General features: G+C 38.3%; 1 protein-coding gene across 2 annotated transcripts in view; it reads left to right on the top strand.

Annotated features, from left to right (window-relative positions):
• PTPRN2 (protein tyrosine phosphatase receptor type N2) overlaps positions 1-27039 on the top strand; it is a 1272212-nt gene that overhangs the window by 373139 nt on the left and 872034 nt on the right. The window contains exon 1 of one of the 2 annotated variants that reach the window (XM_077151568.1): positions 1299-1356. The exons of the other annotated variant lie outside the window; for it this stretch is intronic. The gene's annotated coding sequence lies outside the window, so the exon portion shown is untranslated. Of the gene's footprint in view, positions 1-1298; positions 1357-27039 lie in introns of those variants that run through there. 2 annotated transcript variants of the gene reach the window in all.

Genomic DNA, 27039 nt, shown 5'->3' with positions numbered 1-27039 from the left:
TAAGCGTTAAGAATATTGTCAAGATAGAAAATCAGTATGTCACCTAATTTTTTAATTCCCATGTCTGTCTAGAGATGGAACAAGCCTGGGGGAACCAGGTCAAAGTTCTGCAATTTGGCACTAAGTGCAGTTTATAACAAGCTATGTATGGCAGTACTCCTCCTGTTGCCTTTGGTTCTTACTGCCTCTGTACCAGGAAAAGGGCTGGGGAATGAACACACACACAACCTCCCCCATCTCTGCCCCAGTCCACATAAGGGGACAAGGGAGAAAGCTAGTCACTGGCCTTGTGAGTGCTCCTAGGGAGAGCCCATGCCCCACACCACCACCCCCAAATTGTTAATGGAGAAAGATGCTTTCACTTCCCTGGAACCAGACAAAGAGATATGCTTGACAGGTGTCCCCTCCCCTAGAGGGTATAGTTAAACAGACTGGTGTCTCTGGAATAGTTTTTGCCTGGAGGGCTTGAATGAATTATGCGTTAGCATGTGCCTGTAAAGAAGACAGGAGCCCAGCTTAGGTTTCCGTGGCATTTGGGCCCTCTCCTGTGGACTCACTGAATAAGAAGCACAGATGTTGGAGGGAATCAGACCCTGGGTATCGGGCCAGAGGCAACTTCTGGGCAAAGCAATGGGAGGCCCTGCCCAGCCAGGAAGAGAGGATGGCATCTCTCAGTCACAGAGGGGCACAGGAGCCAGGTGGGCTGAAAGAAGGCCTCCCGTGTTGTACCCCATCCTCAGAGGGGTCAGCCTGCAACAGAGGCAACCCAGGGCCCCACCCACCTCCTCCAGCAGCCTCACCAGCAAGGAGATCTGTACTTCTTCAGGTCCTCTGCCCTCCCCCAAACACAAGAAGAGCTAGGAAAAGGGGGAAAGGCAGGGTCTTGGAGCCAGATTAAGGGAGGGTTTTACCTATCAGAAGAGAGGGATAAGAGCACTGAACTGAGTTTGTGGCTGAAAAGTTTTAATGGGTAGTTCTTAATTACTAGAATGAGTAATTTTAGTTACTGAAAATAGTGAAAATTATGGAATTACACCACGACTCTTTCATGGAGCTACAACTTTATGGGGAAGAGATGCTTGACATAGTATAGTTGTAAATTGTTATTGAAAATAGTCAAATCATTGCATTTGAGTGGATGTGGGATAAAAGAGAAGGGAGGGAGTGAGAGAAGGAGGGAGAGGGAGAGATGGAGCCAAATCAGGTCCTATCTGCTTTCAAGAGGCAAATGCATTCACAATTGTTATGTTAGGTTCTATTTTTTTTTTTTTTTTTTTTGATCCTTAACTATAACCCAGGAACAAGGAATCTGATACATACTGGTGTCCATGTGTTAAGAAGTTGAAATAGTCCCAGGTAAGTCCTGAAGTGTGAGCCCTTGGCTTTGAACAAGCACCCTGGGAACAGAGGGCAGCAATGAGGGAAGCCAGAATGTCACATTCCATTGATGGAGCCACTTGAAGTAGCCTTTTCTCTGTGGGGATTCCTCCTCCTGTTTCCCAGGTGATTTGTCAGGGAAACCCCTCCACTCAGACAAAGCCCCAGCTCTGCCACCAGTGTTTTCTTTTCCTCCTCTCTTTCTGGGTCCAGCACCCAGCTGGAGAGAGTCCCGGGTCCTGAATTTCCCTGGAACTGCTTTGACTGCATCGCTGGGGAAAACAACCTCTGGGATTCCTGCTGCCCGGTCAGAGTTGGTGGCCGCTCGAGTTCCAAGGCCAGCTTTAACAATTATTACCACTTCTCTGGCAATGATCAGCCATTTTTTCATTTCTGTTGTCAGTTTCCTTTCTCATTACTTCTTGGCAGCTAATACCAGTCAATATGGGGAGTGTTGAAGGGGGAAGGACGCTGGCCTATGTGGAAAGCACAGGGAGTGCAGGCCCATCAGCACCATGGAGAGAGACTTGTGCTCCGTATCCCTGCTGGCAGCCTTTAAGCTCACTGGCTGGGGTTTTAATTCCAGCTGTGGGCTTGGAGGCTAGGGGCGCCTGGATGCTTTGCTGGGAAACCTACTTCTCTTCCCTCTAGGGGACTAAGAGTGTGCGTTTGGCTGTGTGTGTTGATCAAATTCTAACTCTTGTTCAGGTCACAAGAATTTGTCATATTGTCAGAATTAGCTGCTGTAAGATGAATGAAGCAGGCATGACAGGAATTACTCTCCTTAGCTGCTGTTGAAGAGAGAAGGAACAAGGCTGCTCTCATGGCTCATCCTTTCCAGTTCAGTTTCCTACCGGAGCAACTGCCAACGCAGTCCCTTCCTAACACTCTTTCTTTAAACTTCTTCTACCATCAGAATCTCCTCACTCCTGGGCTCCCTCCCTCTCTTCCCTGTCCATTTCCACCCCACCTACCCTGACCGCCAATGGGAAGACTTCACACCTGTCTGTTTTAATTCCTGGCATTAAAACACAGAAAACAGGAGGGGTAAAATCAGGAAGGGACAAAAGAAATGATGACGTTAAGAAGTCTAGCAGATGAGGGTGGGCCACGGTGGCTCAGCAGGCAAGACTGCTTGCCTGCCATGCCAGAGGACCCGGGTTCAATTCCTGGTGCTTGCCCATGTGTTAAAAAAAAAAAAAAAGTCTAGCAGATGAGAAGTCCAACAGATGAGATTAGTCTGGAGGCATCATTTGGAATGAGGAACGAAGCTTAAATTACTGAGGAGGGTCTTGCAGTCCAAGGAGTTTGTACTGAAAGGAAGTTCTCTTGAAGGGTGGGGATGAGAGCGAGTGATGGGAGTTAAACAAAGCTGGCCTTTCTGTGGATTTTTTCCCATTATGTTTATAAGGATAACCTACACTTGAAACGTTTTAAAGCTGTTATACGTGGTGAAAAAACTTCTTCGGTCAAAGATGAGAAACATCACCCAAGTCTTGGTGTGAGCAGCCCTCTCCTAAGTCATAAAGGAAGTTTCCAGGTTTTTGGCTTTTTTTTTTTTTTTTTACCCCTGACACCTTGTCATTGTATGAGAGAAGAATGGCTGATAGAGATGGCCAGGCAATCAGCCTTTAAAATTTCCAGTTGGACAGCTTGCATCCATGCCTGACACCCTCTCCATATGGAAATGACCACATAGGGCCATAGAAAGTGTGGCTTGTCCAAAGCCCCCAATTGCAACATTGGCTCGGCTTGGAACCCTCAGAGATCAAGTCCCCCAAAAGTCTTTCAAAAGTTAGTAAACAATCTATAAAATATAATCCTTAAATGACATGATTTGCTTTAGATTAATGTATGTTCTTAGGAAAAGTTAATATTCTATTAAGTGAGTTAAGATTGAACAGAAATATTATGTTTTAGAGTGGTTTATTTGGAGATAATACTGATTATTATGTTTCCTCTTTTTAATGAGCGATCTTACATGAGTTTCAAAAGAAGTGAGATAATCTGACTGATTCCAGGAATTAAACATCTGAATGAAAATGGTCTTCTTTGCAGTAGTGTCCTTGGGAGATTATATACTTATTCTAACAAAGCTACCTTTGCTAACAACACTTTTGGGACTACTCTTTGAAAATGCAGAGACTATAATATCTTTACTTGAATATTTTGCTGAAGGCAAAACGCTTTATATATGGAGAAAAATTGATTTTTAGAAGAGCACAATTTGATTTGAAGAGAAAAAAATAAAACAGTGAGTTTCTTGGTCAGAAACTAGACTATTTACATGTCATCCCAAACATAATGCCTGAAAGAAAAACTCAAAGTATTTTGAAAAAACTGCATCTCTTAAATAAGTATATGTGCACTGCCTTCTCAGAAGACTACTTTTAGAAGGATAATGTCCCCAAATCATTGAAATCCCAGTAGCCTGATCTGAAGCAGGGAAACCACTTTGCAATGATAGATTCAATCCAGACAAGTGTGACTCCTCTACCACAAGATGAAGTCAATCAACAAGTTAAAACCACAGGAGGGAAGAAATAAAACACTATGACAGAAGGTCAGAAGGAGCAACTAATAAAAGAACCAGTACCCTAAGAATTCAAAATAACAGAATAGTGTGAAAAAGGCCATATATCAATGTTTAAGATAATTATTAAATTAAATAATGCAAGCCATAATACAAAAGAATACCAAAGAATGAAGAAGATGTAGACAGAGTAATACAACACAACCAGAACTTCTTGAAATGAACAATATGATCATGGAAGTTAGAAAGTCAATGAATGGGTTCAGCAGCTGATTAGACACAAATGAAGTGAGAATTATTGAACTGGAATATGGATCTGAAGAATTCACCAAAAATATAGTATAGAGAGGTAAAGATATGAAAAATATGTAAAAGCAAGTAAGAGAGATGAAAAGTCCAAATGATGTAAAATAAGAATTCTTGAAGGAAAGAATAAAGAGAATGCAAGAGAGGCAATATTTGGGGGAACAGCTGAGAAATTCCCAGAAACAAATGAAGGCATGAGTCTTCATGTGGAAGAGGGGACCATGAGCACCCCACAGGGCACAGAAATAAATTAATTCATACTTGGACACATCATAATGGAACTGTGGTATACCCAAGTCAGAGATATCTTAAAAACAACCAAAGAGAAAAGACAAAATGCTTTGGAAAAGAATAGTAGTTAGCACCTTTCTCAACAACAGCAAAGCAGAAAACAATAGGAAGTTCCTCAAGGTGCTAAGAGAAAATAACTGTAGCCTGGAATTATATGCACACAAGAGCCATAATTTGAAAGGGATATAGAAAAATAGAGTTTCCCACTAATCGATAATCACTAAAGGAACTTCAAGAATATGTATTAGGAAGAAGGATTAGATCCTCCATAATGATGCGAAAGTACAAACCACAAAGGAAAAGACTGACAAAGTCAACTGTATTATAATTTAAAATGTCTTTGTGCCAGTACACTGATAAGAAAATGCAACGGCCAGCCATAGCCCTGAAGAAAATCACCATACTCATAGGCAACAAAAAATTAAAGCCTAGAACAAGAAGATTGTATATCAATAAGAAAAAGTTTGCTCAACCTCACAAAAAAATGAGGGAAATGCGAATTTACATCACAAGATATTTCCCAACTATAAGACTGGCAAAAATGAAAGAATCTGGCAATCCCAAATTTTGATCAGCTCTAGAGCACATTGGAAATGCTTCAACATAGCTGGTACAACAACTTTTAGTATAATTTTGGAAATATGAAGTTGATTATGTAAAAATCCTGCATCACATTTCTAGTTATATGCTCCAAATTCTAGTATCTGTGCAAAATATTAGGAGAGTTGTCATTTTGAGGTGAGGCAAAATGAGATGCTACCAGACAGTGTTATATAGAAGGCTCTAACTATAATGTAAGCTTTTTTTTTTAACATGGGCAGGCACCAGGGAAATGAACCCAGGTCTCCGGCATGGCAGGCAAGAACTCTGTCTGCTAAGTTACTGTGGCCTGCCTCGTAATGTTTTATTTCTTAAATAAAACAATGGTGCGAAAGGGCTATTTATTATATTATTTTGTTCCTTTTTGTACCAATGGCATATTTAGTAATATATTAAAGAATAGAAAGATCAACAGATCATACAAGAGCATTTAAAAAATGGACATAATGATAAGAGCAGAAAATAATGACATAGATAAAAGAAATCGTGGCAAGAGTTAAGTAAACAACCAAACAAAACCCCAAAACAGTTCTATGAAAAGACTTACACAACAGACAGACCTCTGTTTTGACTAAACAACAATACCAAAAAACCATACAAATTCACAATAATCAGGGAGCCATCACTATTAGGTAAATTGAATTTAAAAATCACATGGGAATACTATTAACAACTTTGTTGTAAGAATTTCAAAACAAAAAAAGGCAATTGAAAAATACCTATAAATCAATAAAAATGACTCCAAAAGATAAAGAAAACTTGAATATTCCTAGAATCATTAAGGAGATAAAGAAATGCTTAAATTAAAAAAAAAAAGTTTTGAAGTCGATAAGAGTTAGTCTGAATTAATAGCAGAATATTAATTATTTCTACAAATTATTTTACTGTGATATACCCCCAGTTATAACATTGGCCCATATTAGAGATGAGGAAACACTCTAATTGGAATATATAGCTGTATAACACGGTGATATTTTGAAATTGACGTGTTATACATACATGTAGTAATCTTAAACTCTGCAAATGCCAACTTTTGACTAATTTACCATTTATCATCTGTTTTAAAAGAAATCCATTGAATTTTACAGTTTTTCTAAGTACATGTTTGCTTGTGAGATATGTCCTCCCTGATTCTAGAAGATCCCATCTTTACTGGTGAACTCTGAACTCAAAGGAGAAATGTGGGGTCATACATGAACAATTTTTCCAAGGCAGGAAATCGTCTCTCCAACTCTAAAGTAGTAGAAAGAAGGGCCACATTAAGCACATGTGATGGGATGAGGGTTGCGAACTAAAAGGAAACAATATTGCAAATGGTTTAGGAACATCATTGACATTGTGAAGGGGGCTTCTTCGCCTTGTAAAGAATTCTTAGCAGATTTCTTTTGAAGAAAGGGTCTTCTTGGTACATTTCAGAATTGTTTTCCAAATTACTAACACTAGGACAGACATGCTTAAAGCCCAAGGGTTGGCAGCTACTTCTAAATATTGATCGATCGGAAACAAAGAGAAAATAGTCCTGTAACCAGAATAGAAAATATGATCAATTTTTAAAAGCTTTATTTATAAATAAATAGCTCTTTAGAGCTATGATACCAAGAGCTGTATATTTATATATGCCATGCTGTCACTCTGGGATTTGACTCTGAGGGAATAAGTTTTTCATTTTTCACATTGCATTTTCATCATTATCTTTTAATAAGTAGAATAACTAGTAATATAGATGTCTTTGAATTTTGAGCTCTCATATTTTTCCCATGATATTCTGACCAGTGTTCCAGTATTTATGATTGTCTTTTCTATTGACCAGCCCCCACAAGTCTGGCCTATATTCAGTGCTGTCTGAGTGTTGTATATATAAAGCCATATTGCTTTCTTTGATCCCCATATAGATCAGTTAGCCTTAAGATTTTATGGCCACATACTACATACTTTGCCCAATCAGCCATCTCAAAAAGATAGACAATTGACCACAAGAGAATGGGCCAACAGAGTTTAGCTTACTCATCTCTCGGTTTAACTTTCTAATCATCTCAAGCATGGTATCTAATAGCATGCCAAGGAAAGTTGACAGTATGATGATTGAAAAACTTGCATCAGATATTAATGAACAGACGGTATCATGAAAACACAGTAAAATGCATGAGAGCGAAGGGTAGTAGGATACCATGTATTCAGGTTCTCAGGAAGATGAGTGAACCTAATCTATGGAAACATAAGTAGCACAGATTACTAGGTGGCTTGTATTTCCTGTGTCCCTTCATGGTTTTCTCTGGATTTCTTCCCACCTTTCTGTTCATTCCCTTAAGTTTTCGTCACCTGGAAATTTCTCCATCACTCGCTTGTTCCTCTGCTGCTCTCTCTGCTCTGCCCTGCGCTTTTTATCCCGTCATATTGCTGCCTCCAAACGGTTCGAATCAAGCAAAACCCTGATTGATTGGAAGCAATGGGTATGCATTTCTGATGTTGTGATTTGTCTTTCAGGAACTGCTTCTAAGATTCACATGACACTTTGAAGGCAGAATAGATGCATAAAATGAAACTTTTGTCACCCTAATCTAGGATGCAGTTAGCTGACACCGTGGTAAACCTTTAATTTTCATGAAATACTTAATTACAAATATGTGAATCAGTCATGAAAACAATGAACGCTCTTGCAATTTAATCACTTTTGAGGAAAATCAAAATCACTCTTATTTATATTTATTTGAGAATGGAATTTTTGTCTGGCAGGGGATGCTTAGGTATTCTTGTAAGTTTAAGAAATATTGATAAAGTACGTACCACCCTCATTATTAAAACTAAATGGCTACTTTTTAGAGGCTTAAAAGCTTGCAGTTTTTCTGATACAAACGACATATTTTGCTTTTAAACCTTAAATAGGAGGTCAGGTAGAATTCATCCCTATTTAAAACTTAAAAAGCTAAAAGCTTGATTTAGGACACTATTTAGCTTTAATGGAAATGCCTCATCAGGAGGCAGACTACTGCCTGCTTTTGAACATGCTGGCGTAGGGATAGTCTTTGTTTAATAGAGGCTTCATTTCAGACATGAAAAAGCCTTCACCCTCAAGAGAATTAGATGTATCAACAGAGGAAGAAATTGAGACCTATCGAAACCTGGAAGCTTACCAGATGGCACAGAAAACTCTGGCATTTCTGAAAGAAACAGGAAAGTGGGGAGAGGAGGGATCCATTTATGGGCTGCATAGAATGTAATTTTGTTTTAAACCTCACTAAAAGCTATATAGGTCATGGAGACAATCAAGCTTTTATTCTTTGAAATAATTCACATTACAGGCTTGTGTATTACTTGCCTTACCAAATAAAAGCCTTTAGACTTGTGTGGGCAGATAATTACAAATTGATTTCTGGACCTCTCATTTTGGAAATGGTTTTTACCTCCTTCTCTTCTTTCTGTCTGTCTTTCATCTCTCTCTCTCTCTGTCCCCACACCTTAAACTTTCTTATGATTTTTTCAGGGTTCTGGTGCTATTAGCTGGCCATATGAGTAAATGGCAATGCTATATGAAGAAGTCACTTTTATTTGAAGTCAGGAATTGAATTACAAAGTGCAGGAACATTGGTCTGGACAATGTTTCTTTCTTTTAACACCTTATTCAGCCTCTAAAGAATTATTACAACCCAGAAGCAATAAGTCAAGCAACAAACTTACAGTGGAACTCTCAAGCATATGTCATAGTCAATGTTCTATGATTTTTTTTGCCACAGAACTCATTTATTTAAATCAGTGAATCTTTGCAAATTTCAAGACAAAAGCCAAATGAATGAAACTCCCTTCATAAAACATTAGAAACCAACCAACCCAAATCTGGTTATTCACCAACACTTGGGAGTAATCCAAGACCATAGACTAAAGTAAAAGAAATATAAACATATCCATTAAATGATATCTTCATGATTTCCACAGTTCTACAAATATATGCAGTTCTATGCCATATGACATTGTACATCAAGGAAAAATAGACAGTGTCATAAAAATTCAGAATACTCAAACATTGATATTATCAGTTATTTAACTATAGGAAGTAACAGAGTTAGATCTACATTTAAAAAGAAGCTGTTGTGAGAATACAATAAGTTAATATAGGTGAATGAATTTTGAAAATTATAAACTGACATGAAAGTGGAAGCTATTACTATCATCCCTAATAGAAGAGAATGAAGACACCCTTTGAAATGCTTCCCACCTCATGATCCTAAAATTGCCCTCCCTGAGATGAAAATGCCTCCTGTTTCTGCTTCTTCCTTTTAGCTCAAAGACCTCTTTCTTCATGGAGAAAAATGTCTATATCTTACCCTGTGACTTCTTAAGAATTCAGACACCCACTTTCTCTGAATATTTAAAAATATCTGCATGTTCATTCAGTCAACATTTATTGAATATTATGTTCCAGGTATTACAAGATACAGAGATTAATAATCACCAGTCCTTGCTTTCAGGAACTTCACCATTAGTAAAGAAAACAGATTCAAAATGAACTACTAACACAATTATATTGATGCTAAATAGAACAAAGTATGAAGTGCTAAGACTCTCACAAAACAGAACGTTTAAGAAATCCTGGGTATGATTTTCCTTTTTGCCATTAATAAATATTCATTATCATGATCTACCATCCCCATGAATCCTGAACACCAGGAGTGATTCTATTTAACTTGTTCTGTGTGGCTGACCCCAGGGCCTCAGAGGTGTGTGGAATTATCTTGTGAACACTCGGCTTACCTCTGAGAAAGAGGATGTAAATGCATCCCCAAATGGTTGTTGGAACTTCTGTGGCACAGATTTGCATTTGGGTTTCCACCAAGGCCTGTGGCAGAGTTAGGATGGTCTTTTTGGTTGAAGCTCGCGCATTCTTCACCTTGTTTTTGTTCAGTCGTGCACCTGAGGACTAAATCTTTGCACAGAGACATAAAACAAAGAGTTGAAGTTAGTTCCACGTTGCTGATATCAACTTCCAGCAATCAGCTCGTGAAGAAGTCTTATTTCCTCCCCAGTCAGCCTGAGGCCAATCAAATGAAGCCTAGTGACACCTATTTCTTAACTTGGAGGCTCGTTGTAGTGTGTGGTAGGGGAAGAGTGTTATGGGAATGAAGTGGAGGGATCAGTAGAAATGGTGGAAATAGAAAAGGGAAGACATTTATCTGGACAGAACAGCTCAATCTTGTGAGTCCAACTTGCTGAACTACTGGCTGTGATGAAGGGAGCGCAGACTCAAGGCCCTGCCCTTGGTTCGGTGAAAACACCTACTGAGACAGCCCAAACTGACAGAATTGGTTCTGAATAGTGAATGGGATTTTAAACTTTCCACATGCTGTTTTTTGTTGCAGGTGGAGGTGGGGGGAAGTCAAGGGTGGCAGTCCCTTGTTTTCACAACGATATTGGCAACGAGTCATTTGCTAATTTCTCTTGCCACCTTTTATTAACAAGTGATACTTTGTATTTGAAACTTTTTAGTTCCTCATGATTCCTTAGGAAACACACTATCCCAGCATAGGGTCCCCCAAACTACTACCTGTTTTGTTTGACCACCCTGTAATCTCTAGAATGCATTTATTCTTTCTATGTACATTGCCTGGAACTCAACGTGATGATGTGTAGTTTTACAAGGCCTGAATAAATTTCAGGGTTGGCCCAAAATTGATCACATTTGAAATATCTTACATTTTCAACTGAAAGCAAAAGACAAGATGCAAATAGTCAAAAAGGGGGGGGGGGAATTTTTGAGATGATGAATGCTTATTGGGATAACAATTATTATCTTCAATTTTGTTATACCAATGAAGGATAACATAGACTATGGCCCAGGACTGGCTCTTGGTGAAAAAACTGGCATGGTAAATAATATATACACAGGTACTCTGTTCAATTTAGGAGGATCATATATATATATAGGAAAGGAAAAGCAGACTTAAGTACTCTTATTTTAAAAGTCCATATCAATTAGCCTATACAGTATTGTGATCACATGTACATTATGCAATAACAGTTTTAAAAATTATTTATGGGTGCACATTCACAGCCTTAACCTGCTCATTAAGGAAAATTCTGGCAGAGGAGCCAGTATGGGGGCATTTACTTCTGTAGGAAGCTGCTTGTGTATGGAGGGGGACAGAGGTGAAAAGAGAAGGGAGAGGATCAACAATATGTGAAATTTGGAGGGCAGAGAGAAAGAGCTGAGAGTCTAAGAAGGGTTACTCTGGAAAATGGATTCTCCCAAATTATCTTCACAAAAAAGGTTGTAATTACTTTTCAATACCATTGATAGCAAAGTAATTAAGAGAATGGGCTCTGCTTGAATTCAAATTCTAACTCTCCCACTTACTCCCAGTGTAACATTAACAAGAGGTAACAGCCATTCTATACCTCAGTTTTCTCACCTGTAAAATGAGGCGTAAACTTAATAGTATCATCTACCTTGTAGACTTATGGCAAGGATTGACCAAGTTAATACATGTTAAGCACTCAGAAGAATGCCTGCAACATAATAAGTGCTCGATAATTTTAGCTAAGTATTATTATTATCACTATTGTCATATTCTATTTGGACTCTCTTTAAATGTAAATTTTTGCCAATACTGAGTCATATGGTTTCCATCTTATATTTAGATTACACATATAAATATATTTTGGATACAGATATATAAACACTTACATATGAAAATATACATGTTTAAAAATGTGCTTGACAGAATTCAAGAATATTGATCTGCAATGGAAATACATTGCCTCAAAATAAAGCTATGAAACATCTATTTAAAGCATGTCTTAAATGTGTTGTTAATTAACACATAGTCTGATTTTGATTTCCTGAAACTTAAAAATTTTTTAAAAAGTATTATACAATAACTCGAAGAAATGGTGTCTAAACTTTACATTGGTTCCGTATTTGCTTCTCATAGGCCTGGATTAGGATAAAGGCAATTTCTAGATAGGGCCCTCAAATAGCATTTTGGCCCCTAATCATGACTTTTTTGGCATTTCTGAGCACCTTGGGAGACTGTTAGGGAAAGGAATCCATGGCCTTGTGTGTTTGGTGGTAGAAGGATGTTTGTTGAGCGTTAGAGTGGATGTGCTAGAGCACTGCTGATTGTCTGCATGGAGCAGAGGGTGTCTACATGGATAAAGATGCAGTAAAATCTGGTCATCCAACCACTGATGTTTGACGTTGCTGAAGAATAAACCTTATTAGAATGTTCTGGATATGCTGTAAACCAAGTGCTGAGGGTCCAGAGCAAATTAACCATATATCTTTATCATCGGGATCAGTGTGACCTTCATGCTGTCCCTGCCACCGTGGGGAGTGGCAGCCAACCCCAAGACTCCACAATTAAGCTTTGTTCTTCCTCCTTCCCCTTTATGAGTCCCTGGTTTCTGTAGAGAAGCTCAAATCTCCAGTTAGCCCTCTCCTGACATGTGACCCACAGTGGTCACCATGGTTTAGCTCTCTTTCCCTTCTTCTCTCCACCGCCAACACAACTCCATTGATACAGATGGTATTGTGACCCTGAGAGGTATGGGGAGACTCTGTGGAACTTGAAGAAAAGTGTAAACCACAGACATCATATTCTTTTCACACAGCTCATTTCACACCTCTTGCTTCTGGGCGACCAGACTAAGATTTTTTGACCTTCTCTGTTGATAGCCCTACGTAGGAACTCATTGTCCTGTGAAAGATGTAACTTGGCTAAAATACTGGCTTGGTTTTCTTCAGGTGGAAAATATAAAATTATGAAGTGACATGTATCAATATGTGTTGCTTCATGAATATAGTCTAGTATATATTTCATCTAATTCCATGCCTGTCTTTCCTGTAGTCTCTTCCTTCAGTATACTTTCCTTCTAATAGTTGAAGACATTGCTAATGGAAGGTGATAAGGGGACAGCTGTTCTCCAATTGCAACGCTAATCACTTTAACTGTTATCCCATTTTATACTCAGAAATACCTTGCAAAAATGAGCATAATTGTTCCTACTTTACAAATACAAGCAGCGAGGCTTAGAAAGTCCCAGTATACTTGCCAAAGACTTTTGTTCTGTGAATGGTTGAGCCAGAATTAACACCAGCTTCATGTTTTCCATTCGCATGTTTTTTTTTGTCCCACAGCCCAGTAATATTAGTTTATTTCTATTTTCACGTATGATGCCAGCACCTTATATATTCTCAAAGACATCCTACTTTGCCCTCAATTTTTAAAGTAAAATATATGTTTGTTCATGTCTTACTTTGGTATGTCACAACAGGAAGAGACCATTTGGTTGCGAATTATGAGACTTTGTTTAGAAATAGCGGAGAAAGTATCCTGAAGCTTTCTTAGGCGTATGTCTAATTTCTTCTTTTTCACTGTTTTGTAAAAGGAAAGACACTCCCTGAGGATAATTGGATCATTAGTGACAGGAACTCTATTAATAGGCTTAGTTAGACCTATTCAAAGGCTTTTCAGGGGAGAAGCTTGAAGGCCTTGCCAATCAGAGGCCAGAATCCTTGCTCAGAATGCAGTGCCACTTAACCTTAACCAGAACAGAAAACCCTTAATTTCTCCTTAAAAGGGAGACAATAGGCTGGGCTTTGAGCTGGGAATATCAGTATGGGAGAAATGGCCTTTGCTCCTTTTAAAATGTAAGTCCTGCACCTCTTGTTAACAAAATATAATTGTATAACAGAAATATAATTGTAAACAAATTATACAATGGGTCAGGGCATCTGAGATAATTTAAGCCTCAAGAAAACTATCAGGATTTATTCTGGTTTTATCTTTTTTTTTTATCCATAAGTCTATATGGTGAATCTTCTTTGCTAGGAGCATAGATTGGAGAATGGACCCCCTAAAGGACTTTGACTTTTCTTGACATGGTTCCAAGATGACAATTTTTATTTTGGCTCATGTATTCTCAGTGGCTTCAGATATTATCAAGAGTGTGTGTTGGAAGGCAAAGCAAATCATTTCAAGTCAGAGGAACTGAACTTAATTTGTCCTCTGATTACCTGTGTTCTTTAACAATATTTATCTATTTCTTCATTTTGTCAAATGAAGAGAAGAATACTAACCTTATGAGGTTGTTGAGAGAATCATAGGTGACTATACTTGTAACAGTGCTTTTTAAGTACAATTCTTGTAGAAATGACTCTGCCAAATTCCAATTTTTAAAATTCTCAGTAAATGAATAATAATAAATTCTTGTTTATACTTTTATTTAAGAATACATATATTATTATTCTATTGTACTATTCTACTGTATGTGCTTCTAAGTTACACACAAATGTTTAAATGAAAGATGAGATAGGAAATAAGCAATAACATAGTATTTGTTATATCTTTATACTATCATTGGTTTATATTTCAAGACATACTATGTAGAGAATTGATACCACATCACATCTGATATATCCTCGTGTCTATTTGTACCAGGCGCAGTGGCTTATTCATAGCCCAGCTGCTTCTCTGCTCTAAAATCTTTGTCTTTTCACTCTCAGTGGACTTTTTATTTCTCTAATTTTAATGTTCTATGACTCAACATTTGAGAAAATTGAAAAATCAAAAAAAAAAAGAATTTGCAGTCTTTCTCTTGTTATGTTCATGAACTGGCTCAGAAAAATCTACAATTGTGAAAACACTTCCGAGTCTTGCTTTGTGGCTGTAACTGTACTGTCAGTGAATTCTTTACCCTATTCTTCTCTTTTCCTCCTTTTCTTACTCTGTCTTTTCCTTTCATCTCTGCTTCTCTTGTTATCAGTTCTTTTTTTCTCTATATAAACCCTTGCTCTTTCCCCCCTTTATCTCAACACCATAATGAAAGATCTTCAAAGACCCAAGTTTCAAAAAAAATCCCTGGAGAGGGCCAATTAAATATATAAAAATGGTTTGCGTGTAAAGATTGGCATCTTCAAGGTCATAGAATTATCTTGAATTCCCAGGTGGAGTGTGAAAGCTGGGAGGTATTTTACAGCACCTTCTTGTCCAATTCTTCCCTTTCTCTTTCTCAGCGGATTGTCAGAATGGGTAAGGATCTCATTCCTTCCACGGTAGGCCTTTGAGGAGAGCCCTTCTTCAGTTCTCTCTGCATTGTAGCCTCCTTCAAAGGAGAGACATTCTTGAGCTGGATCTTGGCACATTTTACGAGAACATGCTGTCTCTCTGAGTTTGGGTTTCAATGTGGCAAAAGATGCAGTCCTCTAACCGTGTCTCTGTATTTGGAAAGACAGAGGCAAAGGCATTGCTTCAGGTCAAAAAGGGGAAATCCAAATGTACTTGGATGCTGCGGATTTAAGATTTGTGATATGCCACTTGTCAGTGAATTGCAGTTTAAATGAATGGAAAGGTAGGCAAATTAAAGCTTTAAACACGTTTAAATCACCTGAGAGGAAGTTGCCTTTAAGTACTTGAGGTAGATGAGGGGCAACTGTTTAATAAACTATCAAGCCATGCACAGGAGGGTCTTTGGGTGATGAGTTTGTGTTGTTCTAGGTATAGGCACTTTGAATTTGCCTGTCTTAATGAAGTTAATCACATGTGCTTGCTTTAACTGGCACACTTAGTGGGAGCAGGTTCACAGGTCAACTGAAATCAAGACCTGGGAGGGGCGTTATTGGTCATTATATTTAAATGGTGAGGTTTTGATTTTGATGCCCTCTTCCCTGGGACAGGGGCGACAGGGGGTGGTTTGGGGCATAGGAGGGGAAACTGGCGTGATGCCAATTGTCCCTGCAGTAAGTTCTCACTACTTTGTCGTTCAGAAATTGCATTCTGGAAGGGAATTCCAAATCCTTCTAGTTTTCGGCAGATCCTGAGAGCTGGTCTAAAGGAGGCCAGAGGAGCAGGCTTGGGCTTTATGCGGAAGCCACATCTATTCACTAAAGTGTCCTGTCTCTCCCCCCAGCCAGGAAGCAGCGGTTCGGATACATTGTGGGAGGGTGATGCCTTTTGAATCTGACAAGCATCTCTGTCTGGATAACACTGAGGCAAAGATTTAACCTTCCTTTTATGTCATTGAACATTTAGGAAACACCAAAGAACAAAGCCTGTTCCTCACACAAAGGTTATTTTTCCCTCTGGAGCATTCTTTCTCTGAGTGGTACTGTGGGCTGGAAAATTTTCAAGGGTTCATGACATGCTGAGAGCCTTTCTTTCTCAGACAAGAAGCACAATACTAATGCAGTGACAGAAGGGGGGCGGGGGTGCAGCGAGGAACCGTGGCCCGCGCTGCCTGATAGCAGATTCTTCTCTCTCACTCTGTCCTGAAAAGATTGAACCACACACCAAACCTTTGTTCTCGCCGTCGTGCCTTCTTCCCCTGCACAGGCACTTGCTTGATGGGAAATAATTGAGGTTGAAAATGAAATAAGTTAGCAAAGCTGATGGATTTTCTGCCTTTCCCCCGGCCTCTCTCAGCACAGGAAAGGCTGAATTTCTCTTCTCACTAAGAAGTGGGGAGGAACACACAGTGTGCTATGGCCTGAGGGAGCTCAGAAAGGGCAAAAAATTGGGAAGAGGGAGGAGGAAAGGCAGTGTTTGGTGTTTTTTTTTCCCTTTTCTAACTTAATTCATTTGAGATGTGCATTCAAGAGGAGGCAGGGGTGGGGGTGGGGGGTGTGCATTTGAATATTACCCATTTGAATTGGCACAGTCACCCCTATAAGCACCCCAAACGAATGCATTGTCTGCATTGGAGTTGGGTGTTTCCATAATCAAAGGCACTCAGAGGTGTTATGAAGGGGAGCGCCTGATGGCGCAGAGCCCTGCTGTAATGAGGGAGAAACAGGGGAAAGAACAGGTGACGTCCCTGCCACGGTCGCCTCGGTTAGGACACAATTCCTTTTGCTGATTCCAGGGTGTTCTTTCTTCTAGATTCATCTCATTCACACCCCAGGCCCCGAGGACTTACAGGTACAGGGGGTTGGAAGTGGAGGGAAAGATCCACCCTTAGACCCTGCACTGGGCTTTGTTTTCCTGAGCCCGGAGCACGTTTCCTTAAGGGACCCTGACCCAGGCCAGCCTGCTGAGCGCTCTGATTTCTCTGGGCTCCAAGCTCCTCCTCTGCAGCTAATGCGTGGAGCCCCAGGCACTGTATGAAGGGAGGGAAATCTGAAGTTAGTCTGGAAGAAGCTTTTCTAAAGCCGTAGTCTCACCTGCTTGAGCACTTCATTTTAAAAGCAAATATGAAAGGGAAATCGAATCACTTAGCGTTTTTGCCCAGAATCACTCTGGCTGCTCCCGGGAGGCTTAGAGTGTATGCATTTGTGTTTGTATGTGCATGTGTTTGTATGTGCGTGTGTTTGTGAGGATAATGGATATAGAGGCAGAGGGTTATTTATAGAGTGAAATCCAAGGTTGGGATTGCTTTAATCCTGCTAGCAGGGAGTTTCGAAGAGTCAAATCCAACAACAAATGGAATTGATGAATGCCAGGTAGTAGCAGCGTGGCAGCCTTTCTCCCATGCGGAAGAGGGCAAACAGGCATCTTTTCTCCGCACTTGGCCTTTTGCTGACACCACACTGCTACCACCCTCACTTAGTGGCTGCTCCTTACTCATCTTGTGGTTGGCAAGAGGAGCCTTGGTTTCCTCTCTCAAGTAAATGACTAGTCACTAGCTCTTATATATACTTAGGATTCCTTTTCTCCTACTTAGAAAGCATAAATTCTCTCTCTCTCTCATCCTCTCTCTCTGTCTCTCTCTCTCACATTGTTTTCTTGACTCCCAGTGAAGCTTTCTTTACCACCAACCCTTTTTTTTTCTATTTTTTTAATTAGAAAAGTTGTGAACTTATAGAAAAATGCATAAATCTTTGAGCTCCTGCACAAACCCCATTATTAACACCGTGTACTGGTGTGGTACATTTGTTATAACTGATGAAAGAACATTTGTATAATTGTACTGTTAACTACAGTCCATGGTTTACTTTAGGATTTACTGTTTGTGTTGTACAGTTCCATTAATTCATTAAAAAAATTTTATTCTATCAACATATATATATATATATATATATAACCTAAAATTTCCCCCTTTAACCACTTTCAAAAATATAATTCAGTGCTGTTAAACACATTTACAGTATTGTGCTACCATCATCACAAGCCATTACCAAAAAGTTTCCATCCTGAATAGAAACTCTCTACCTTTTAAGCCTTGACTTCCTATTCCCCACCCCAGTCCATCCCCTGGTAACCTATACTGTATATTTTTTTTGCATGGGCAGGCACTAGGAAATGAACCCGGGTCTCCAGCATGGCAGGCGAGAACTCTGTCTGAGGAGCCACCAGGGCCCGCCTTGGCAACATATATTCTAGGTTCTGACTCTTTGAGTCTTCTTGTTCTAATTATTTCCTTACACTGAGATTATGCAATATTTGTCCTTTTGGCCTGGCTTATTTCACTCAACATGATATCTTCAAAGTTCATATTGTTTCATGTGTCAGACTTCATTCCTTTCTAAGGGTGAATAATATTCCATTGCATATATAGACAGTGTTATGTTCACCTGTTTATCAGTTGATGGACATGTGGGTGGCTTCTTTCTTTTAGCAGTTATGAATAATGCTGCAGGTGCATCAATGTGCAAATATCTGTTTGAGTCTCTGCTGTCAGTTCTTTCGGGTATTTCCCTAGAAGTGAGAGTGACAGGTCATATAGTAATTCTATACTTAACTTTCTAAGGAACTGCCAAACTATCTTCCACAGCACCATACCATTTTACATTCCCACCAGCGATGTATGACTGTTCCTATTTCTCCACATCCTCTGAAATACTTTAATTTTCCATTTTTTAATAGTAACCATTCTATTGGGTGGGAAATGGTATCTCTTGGTTTTTGGTATCAATGGTTTTGATTAGCGTTTCTCTAATGGCTAAAGATATTGAACATCTTTTCACATGCTATTTTGGACATGTATATCTTCTTCAGAGAAATGTCTACTCAGGTCCTTTGCCCATTTTTTAATTGCATAGTTTGTCTTTTTGGTGATGAGTTACAGGATTTCTTTATATATTCTGGATACTAAAACCTTTTTGAATATGTTGTTTCCAAATATTTTCTCCTATTGTGTAGGTTGCCATTTTATTTTCATGATAAAGACCATTGATATACAAAAGTTTATCATTTACCTATTTTTTCTTATGTTGCTTGTGTGTTGGGTGGAAAGTCTAAGAAACCCTTGCCAAACCCAAGATCCTTAAGATGCTTCCCTGTGTTTCTTTGAGGAGTTGAATAATTCCGGCTCTTGTGTTTAGGTCTTTGATCCATTTTGAGTTGATTTTTGTATATGGAGGGAGAGTTCCACCTTCATTCTTCTGCATAAGGAGATCCCATTTTCTCAGCACCATTTGGTTAAGATACTATTTTTTTTCAATCGAATGGTATTTTTTGCTCCCTTGTGAAAACCAGTTTGACATAAATGTGAGGGTTGATTTTTAAACTCTGAATTCTAATCCATTGGTCTGTATGTCTCTCCTTGTGCCAGTCCCGTGCTCTTTTGATTATTGTGGCTTTGTAATAAGTTTGACAATCAGGAAGTATGAGTCCTACCAGTTTATACTTTTTCAAAACGGCTTTGACTGTTTGGGCCCCTCACTCTTCCACATAAATTTGATGATTGGCTTTTCCATTTCTGCAAAGAAGGTTTTTAGAATTTTGATTTGTTTGCATTCAGTCTATAAATTGCTTGAGTAGAATTAATATGTTAAAAATATTTACTTTTCCATTCATGAATATGGAGTGTCCTTCCATTTATTTAGGTCCTCTTTGATTCCTTTTAGCAATGTTTTTCTATGTGTGTGTTAGAGTTTGCAACCTGCCAGAATGCAATATACCAGAACTGGAATGGCTTTTCAAAAGGGGGATTTAGTAAGTTACATATTTACAGTTCCAAGACTATACAATTTCTAAACTAAGGCACCAACAAAGGCTGATGGGTCAGGAACAGCTCTGTCAGCTGGGTAGTCATGTGGCTGGCATCTGCTGGTCCCTTGCTCCTGGGCTCCATTGCTTTCAGCCTTTGTTTCTGTGGGGGTTCCCCATTTTGCTTCTCTAGGCCTGGCTTTCATCTCTTGGCCTCCCTTGACTGTCTCCCAATTCTGGCTTGCTTAACATCCATGGTGATGTCTGCTGGGCAACTGTTCTCCAACTGACTATATTTTCTCTCTCTGTCAGCAGCTCTGAAGCTTCTGTCGTTTCTATAGATTCTGTCATTTCTGGCTCTCTCCAAAATGTTTCCTCTCTAAAGGATTCCAGTAAACTAATCAAAACCCACTAGGAATGGGTTTTGTACATCTCCATCTAATCAAAGGTCATGCCCACAATTGGGCGTGTCACAGCTCTGTGAACATAAACTAACAAAAAGTTTCCAATCTACAGTATTGAATTAGGATTAAATGAAACAGCTGCCTCCACAAGACTGGATCAGGATTAAAACATGGCTTTTCTGGGGTACATAATACTTTAAAAATGAACAATGTACACATCCTTCATGTTCTTTGTTAGATTTATTCCTATATATTTGATTCTTTTAGTTGCTATTGTAAATAGACTTTTAAAAATTACTTCTTTCAATTGTTCATTACTAGTGTATAGAAACACTACTGATTTTATGTTGCTGATTTTATGCCCCATCACATTGCTGAATTCATATATTAGGTATAAGAGCTTTGTTGTGTATTTTTCTGGATATTCAGTATATAGGATCATGTCATTTGCGTATAGGGAAAATTACATTTCTTCCTTTGCAATTTAAATGCCTTTTATTTCTTTTTCTTGTCTAATTACTCTGGCTAGAACTTTTAGTACAATGTTGAAAGACAGTGTTGACAGTGGACATCCTTGCCTTGTTTCTGATCTTAGAAGGAAAGCTTTCAGTCTTTTATTGTTAAGTATGATATTAGCTGTGGAGTTTTCTTAGGTGCTCTTCATCATGTTGAGGAAATTTCCTCCTATTCCTTATTTCTAAGTGTTTTTATCTAGACGCCATATTAGATTATGTCAGATTCCTTTTCTATATCAATTGAGATGATCATGTGTTTTTTTCCCTCATTTTGTTAATGCAGTTTTTTACAGTAGTTGATCCTCTTATTTTGAACCATCCTTGCATAACTGGGATAAATTCCATTTGATCATGGGGTATAATTCTTTTAATGTGCTGTTGGATTCAGTTTGCCAGTATCTTATTGAGGCTTTTGCATCTATATTTGTACGATATATTGGTCTGTAATGTTCTTTTCTAATGGTGTCTTTATTTGGCTTCAGCATGTGGGTGATGTTGACCTTGTAGAATGAATTAGAGAATATTCTCTCCTCTTTCACTATTTTGGAAATTTTTAAGAAAGATTGGGGTTAATTCTTCTTGGAGTGTTTGGTTAAATCCCCCTGTGAAGTCATTTGGTCCTGGGCTTTTCTTTCTTTCTTTTTTTTTTTTTAAATAATTTTATTGAGAAATAGTCACACATATACAGTCCATACATGACATACAATCAGTGGCTCAATATGTTATCACATAATTGTGTATTAATCACCATGATCATTTTTAGGACATTGGCATTACTCCAGAAAAAGAAATAAAAAGAAAAAAGAAAAAACTCATACATCCATACCCCTTACCCCTCCCTCTCATTGACCACTAGTATTTCCATCTACCCAATTATTTATCCTTTATCCCCTCTATTATTTATTTATTTATTTTTTATCTGGATTTTCAAACTTATCTGTCCATACCTTGGATAAAAGGGGCATCAGACACAAGGTTTTCACAATTGTATGATTACATTGTAAAAGCTATATGATTATATAATTGTCTTCAAGAATCGAGGCTACTGGAACACAGCTCAACAGTTTCAGGTATTTCCTTCTAGCTGTTCTAATCCACTAAAACCTAAAAAGCAATATCTATATAATGCATATGAATAACCTTCAGATAACCTCTCAACTCTGTTTGAAATCTCTCAGCCACTAAAACTTTGTATCATTTCTCTCTTCCCCCTTTTGGTCAGGAAGGTTTTCTCTCAATCCCATGATGCTGGGTCCCAGCTCATCCTGGGAATTTTGTCCCATATTGCCAGGGAAATTTATACCCCTGGAAGTTGTGTCCCATGTAGGGGAAAGATAGCTAGTGAGTTCATCTGCCAAATTGGCTTAGAGAGAGAGGCCACATCTGAGCAACAAAAGAGGTTTTCCTGGGGTTACTCTTAGGTATAATTATAAGTAGGATTAGCTTCTCTTTTACAGGAATAAGGTTCATAGGGGTGAACTCAGAGATTGATGGCTCAGCCTATTGAATTGGTTGTGAGAATATCAGGAATTCCCCAAATGGGGAAGTTGAATATTTTATCCTTTTCCCCCTATCCCCCAAGGGAACTATGTAAATACTTTTTTATTTTCTGCTTAGGCTTTGTTAGAAGATTTTTGTTTATTGATTCAATCTCTTTTCTAGTTATTGTTCTGTTGAGATCTTCTATTTCTTTTTGAGTCAGCATATGTTTTTTGTGTGTGTGCTTCTAGGATTTGTCCATTTTCATCTAGGTTATCTAATTTGTTGGCATACAGGTATTGTTAGTATCCTTTTATACCTCTTATTTTCATTGAATCAGTAGTGATGTCCCCATTTTCACTTCTTGTGATTATTCATTATTTGTGTCCTCTCTCTTTTTTTCTTTGTAAGTGTAGCTAAAGGTTTGTAAATTTTATTTATCTTTTCTAATAACCAAGTTTTGGCTTATTGAGCCTATTTTTTTATTCTTCTTTCATTTGTCTCTCCTCTAATCTTTGTTATATCTTCCCTTCTGCTCGCTTCAGGCTTAGTTTGTTTCTCTTTTTCTCATTCTTCCAGTTTTGGGGTTAGTTGTCTGATTTGAAATCTTTCTTCTTTTTTAATGTAAGCATTTAGAGCTATTCATTTCCTTTTCAGCAATGCCTTTGCTGCCTCATGTAAGTTTTGGTATATTTTATTTTCTTTTTCATTTGCTTAATTTTCCCTTTAATTATTCTTTCACCCATTGGTGACTCAAGAGTTGTTTTGGCTTGCTAAAACTGCTGGAATGCAATATACCAGAAATGGATTTGCTTTTATAAAGGGGATTTAATAAGTTACAAGCTACAATTCTAAGGCTGTGAAAATGTCAAAATTAAGACATTTTAGTTATCCTACAAGAGGATACCTTCTCAGAGGAAAGGCAGCTCTGGCTTTTATCCAGATTCCTCTGACACATGGGAAGGTCCATGGCTATGTCTGCTGCCCTTGTCCCCTGGCTTTGGTTTCAAATGCCTTGCTCAGATCCTGGCATTCTGCAACTCCAAATGTCTGAGTCTATGTCCGATCTGAGCTCTTTCCCTCTCTGTGAGCTCCTTTAAGGACTCCAGTAAATGAATTAAGACTCACCTTGAATGAGTGGGGCCACGACTCTATGAAACAATCTAATCAAAATGTCACACCCACAATTGGGTGGGTTACATCTACATGGAAACAACCTAATCAAAATGCCCCATCCAAACAATAGATCTGCCTACCAAGATTGGATTAGGATTAAGTGATCATGGCTTTTCTGGGACACATAACAGTTTCAAAGCAGTATAAGAGTACATTGCTTAATTTCAACATATTTGTGAATTTTCCATTTCTTCCTCTGTTATTGATTACTAGCTTCATTGGACAGTGGTTAGAGAAGATACTGTGTCTGGTTTCAATATTTTTGAAAAATTTTTTTCTTTTTTGCATGGGCAGGCACCAGGAATCGAACCTGGGTCTCTGGCATGACAGGCAAGAACTCTACCTGCTGAGCCACCATGGCCCACCCAATATTTTGAAATTTTTGAGAATTGTTTTGTGACCTGAGGTCTGGTCTTTCCTGGAGAATGATCTATGTGTACTTGAGGAAAATGTATATTCTATTGCTGTTAGTTGAAGTGTTCTGTGTATATCTGGTAGGTCTTGTTGATTTAGAATAATGTTCATGTCTACTCTTTCCTTATTGATCTTCTGTCTAGATTGTCTATCCATTATTGAAAGCGGTGTATTAAATAAAGGCTCCTATGATTAATACTGAGCTGTCTACTTCTCCCTTCAAATCTGTCAGTGTTTGCTTCAAATATTTTAGAGCTCTCCTGTTAGGTGCAAATATTTTTATAATTTGTTATGTCTTCTTATTGAATTTACTTAGTGAAAGACTTAAATATGCACATCCAAGAAATTCTGAGACCACACACAGGATAAACTTGAAGAGAAATATGTCTTGTCAGGATATAATGACTATCTTTGTCCCTTATAACAGTTTTTGACATAAACTCTTTTATATATGTATTAGTATAGCCACTTTAGCTCTCTTTTGGCTACTACTTGCATGGTATATATTTTTCCATCCTTTCACCTTCAACCTACTTATGTGTTTGAGCTTAAGGTGAGTCTTTTATAACAACATATAGTTGGGGTCATGCTTTTTTACCCATCTTCCAATCTCTGTCTTTTACTAGAGACTTTAATCCATTTACATTTGAAGTCATTTCTGATAATGTAGGACTTTCTTCTTATTTTATTATTTAGTCATTGTAAGTCTTTTACCATTTTTGTCCCTCAATTATTCCATTAATGTCTACTTTCATAATTATTTGATTTTTGTATTGTACCATATTAAATCCTTTCTGATTTCTTTCTGGATTTATTTTTCAGGTATTTTCCTTGTGATTACCATGGGATTAAAATTTAACATCCTAATCATAGAGAAATCATATTTTATTTTTTATAATTTGACTTCTGTAGCATATACATAAAATATTCTATATCTCTTCATCCCCCCACTTTTTTATACTTGTTACAATTTATAAATTGTACATTGTATGTGCAGTGAGTGATGTAGTTGTCATTATATTTTATGCATTTTCATTTTGGTACCTGTAGGAAGTTAGAAGTGGAGTTACATACCAAAAAAAATATATAGTGCAAAGCTGTTGTCATTTATAATTACCCAAATAGTTGCCTTCGATAGAGGTCTTCATTTCTTCATGGTGCTTTGAATGTCTGTCTAGTATCCTTTCCTTTCAGTCTGAAGAATCCCTTTAGCATTGCTCATAGGACAGATCTAGTGATAATGAACTCCCTCCACTTTTTATCTATAAATGTCTTAATCTCCCTCATTTTTTAAAGAAAGTCTCAACAGATATAAAATTGTTTGTGGGCAGTTGTTTTCTCTTATTTCAAATATTTCAACCCAACTGCCTTCTTGCTTCCATTGTTTCTGATGAGAAATCCACAGTTAATCTAATTAGGATTCCCTTGTGCAATACACATTTCTTTTCTCTTGGAACTTTCAGAACTCTTTCCTTGTCCTTTGCATGCAACAGTGTGATGAGTTATGTGACAAGACATGTTTCTCTTCAAGATTATCCTGTTTGGTGTTCTCAGGGCTTCTTGGATGTGCATATTCAAGCCTTTTGCTAAATTTGGGAAATTCTATCATTATTTCTTCAAATATTCCTTCTGCTCCTTCCATTCTTTTTTCTCCTTCTGGGGCTCTCATAATGTGTTATGGATATGCTTGACAGTGTCCCATGAGTCTTTTAGGCTGCTTTTGCTTTTTATATTCTTTTTTCTTTCTGCCCCTTAACCAGAATCATTTCAATTGCCTCGTCTTTTAGTTCACTTTTTCTTTCTTTCTCCATCTCCAATTTACTGTTGAAATTCTCCTAAGAATTTTTCACTTTGGTTATTGTGGCCTCAACTCCAGTAGTTCTGTTCAGATGCTTTTTAAAAATTCTATCTCTTCATTGAAATTCTCAAATCTTTCATTCACTGCTTTCCTAATATCCTTTAATTCTTTCTTAGTATTTTCCTTCTTCTCCATGAACTTACTGAAGATCATTTTTAAAAGTTTTGTCCGGTATACCCACAGTCAGGTCTTCTTCATTAAGTTTTTTGGATTTTTATCTTCTTCCTTTGGATTGACCATAATTTCCTGTTTCTTTGTTTATCTTATAATCTCTAGTTTCACATAGTATATACTAATATTTTAAAATGTTAACTCTGGGATTCATTCTCTAAATGTCTGTTTCTTGAATTTGTATCCATGTGGTAACATAACAGTTTGAATGTCAGGAGTTAACAAAACCAAGCAAACCTAAGCAAAAAATACTTCTCACCATATTTGCAAATTGGCTTTGCCTTTACTGTGCTCTCCCTCAGAGTTAAGTCCTCCTATCAGGAAGGTCAATCCAAGGTGAGGGTCCTTCCAGTCATTTTGGGGCCTTTGTCCTGGCTTTGTGCTTGCTAGTGGCCTTAGGTGTAGCCCATTTGCAGGAGTTTGAATGTCACCTCTGCTTCCCAGGAAAAAGGCCTCCTCCCTTTCCCATGTGTTCCACTGCAGGACTTAAAGCTTAACTGCTTTAACTGTCAGGCTGTCTGCCTCAATAGTTTCTGACACTGTGTTTGTTGTTTCAAACTGCTTTTGTATGGAGGGCAAATTCTGGAAGGGGGGACATGCCCAATGTGAGTTTTCCAAATTGTCTTTCCCAATCGGAAGAAGTCTAAAGACCCATGAAGGTAGCCCCAACCGGCTACAAACTGTCCCAGGGAGGGGCTGATGGAAGGGCCAAGAGAGATACCAAGAGTTTCTTCCAACTTAACACCTGCCCAGCAAATGCAGCCCTTTGATTGTCCTTCCCAGTTCTGTGTAAGCATAGTCTTTAATTCTCCTCTGCTACCGTTGCCTGAGCAGAGGGTTTAACAGTGGCCATCCTTAGAGTTGGGTCCCCAGGGATCTGAAGTAGCTAATTGAATGCAGAGATCCATTTTCAGACACTCCTCACCCTGGATCTTGGAAAGCTAGGTTTTTATGTCACTTTCTGGCTCCAGAAAGCTACTGCAGGGTCTGGACCCCACTGTTGCCTGCTGTGAGGGTGACGTTGGGCAACACTAAATGTTGTGAAGGGAGAGCAATTTAC

The sequence above is a fragment of the Tamandua tetradactyla genome, chromosome 1, assembly GCF_023851605.1.
Source record: "Tamandua tetradactyla isolate mTamTet1 chromosome 1, mTamTet1.pri, whole genome shotgun sequence".
Taxonomy (NCBI): Eukaryota; Metazoa; Chordata; class Mammalia; order Pilosa; family Myrmecophagidae; genus Tamandua; species Tamandua tetradactyla.
This window is presented reverse-complemented; position numbering and strand designations above follow the sequence as displayed.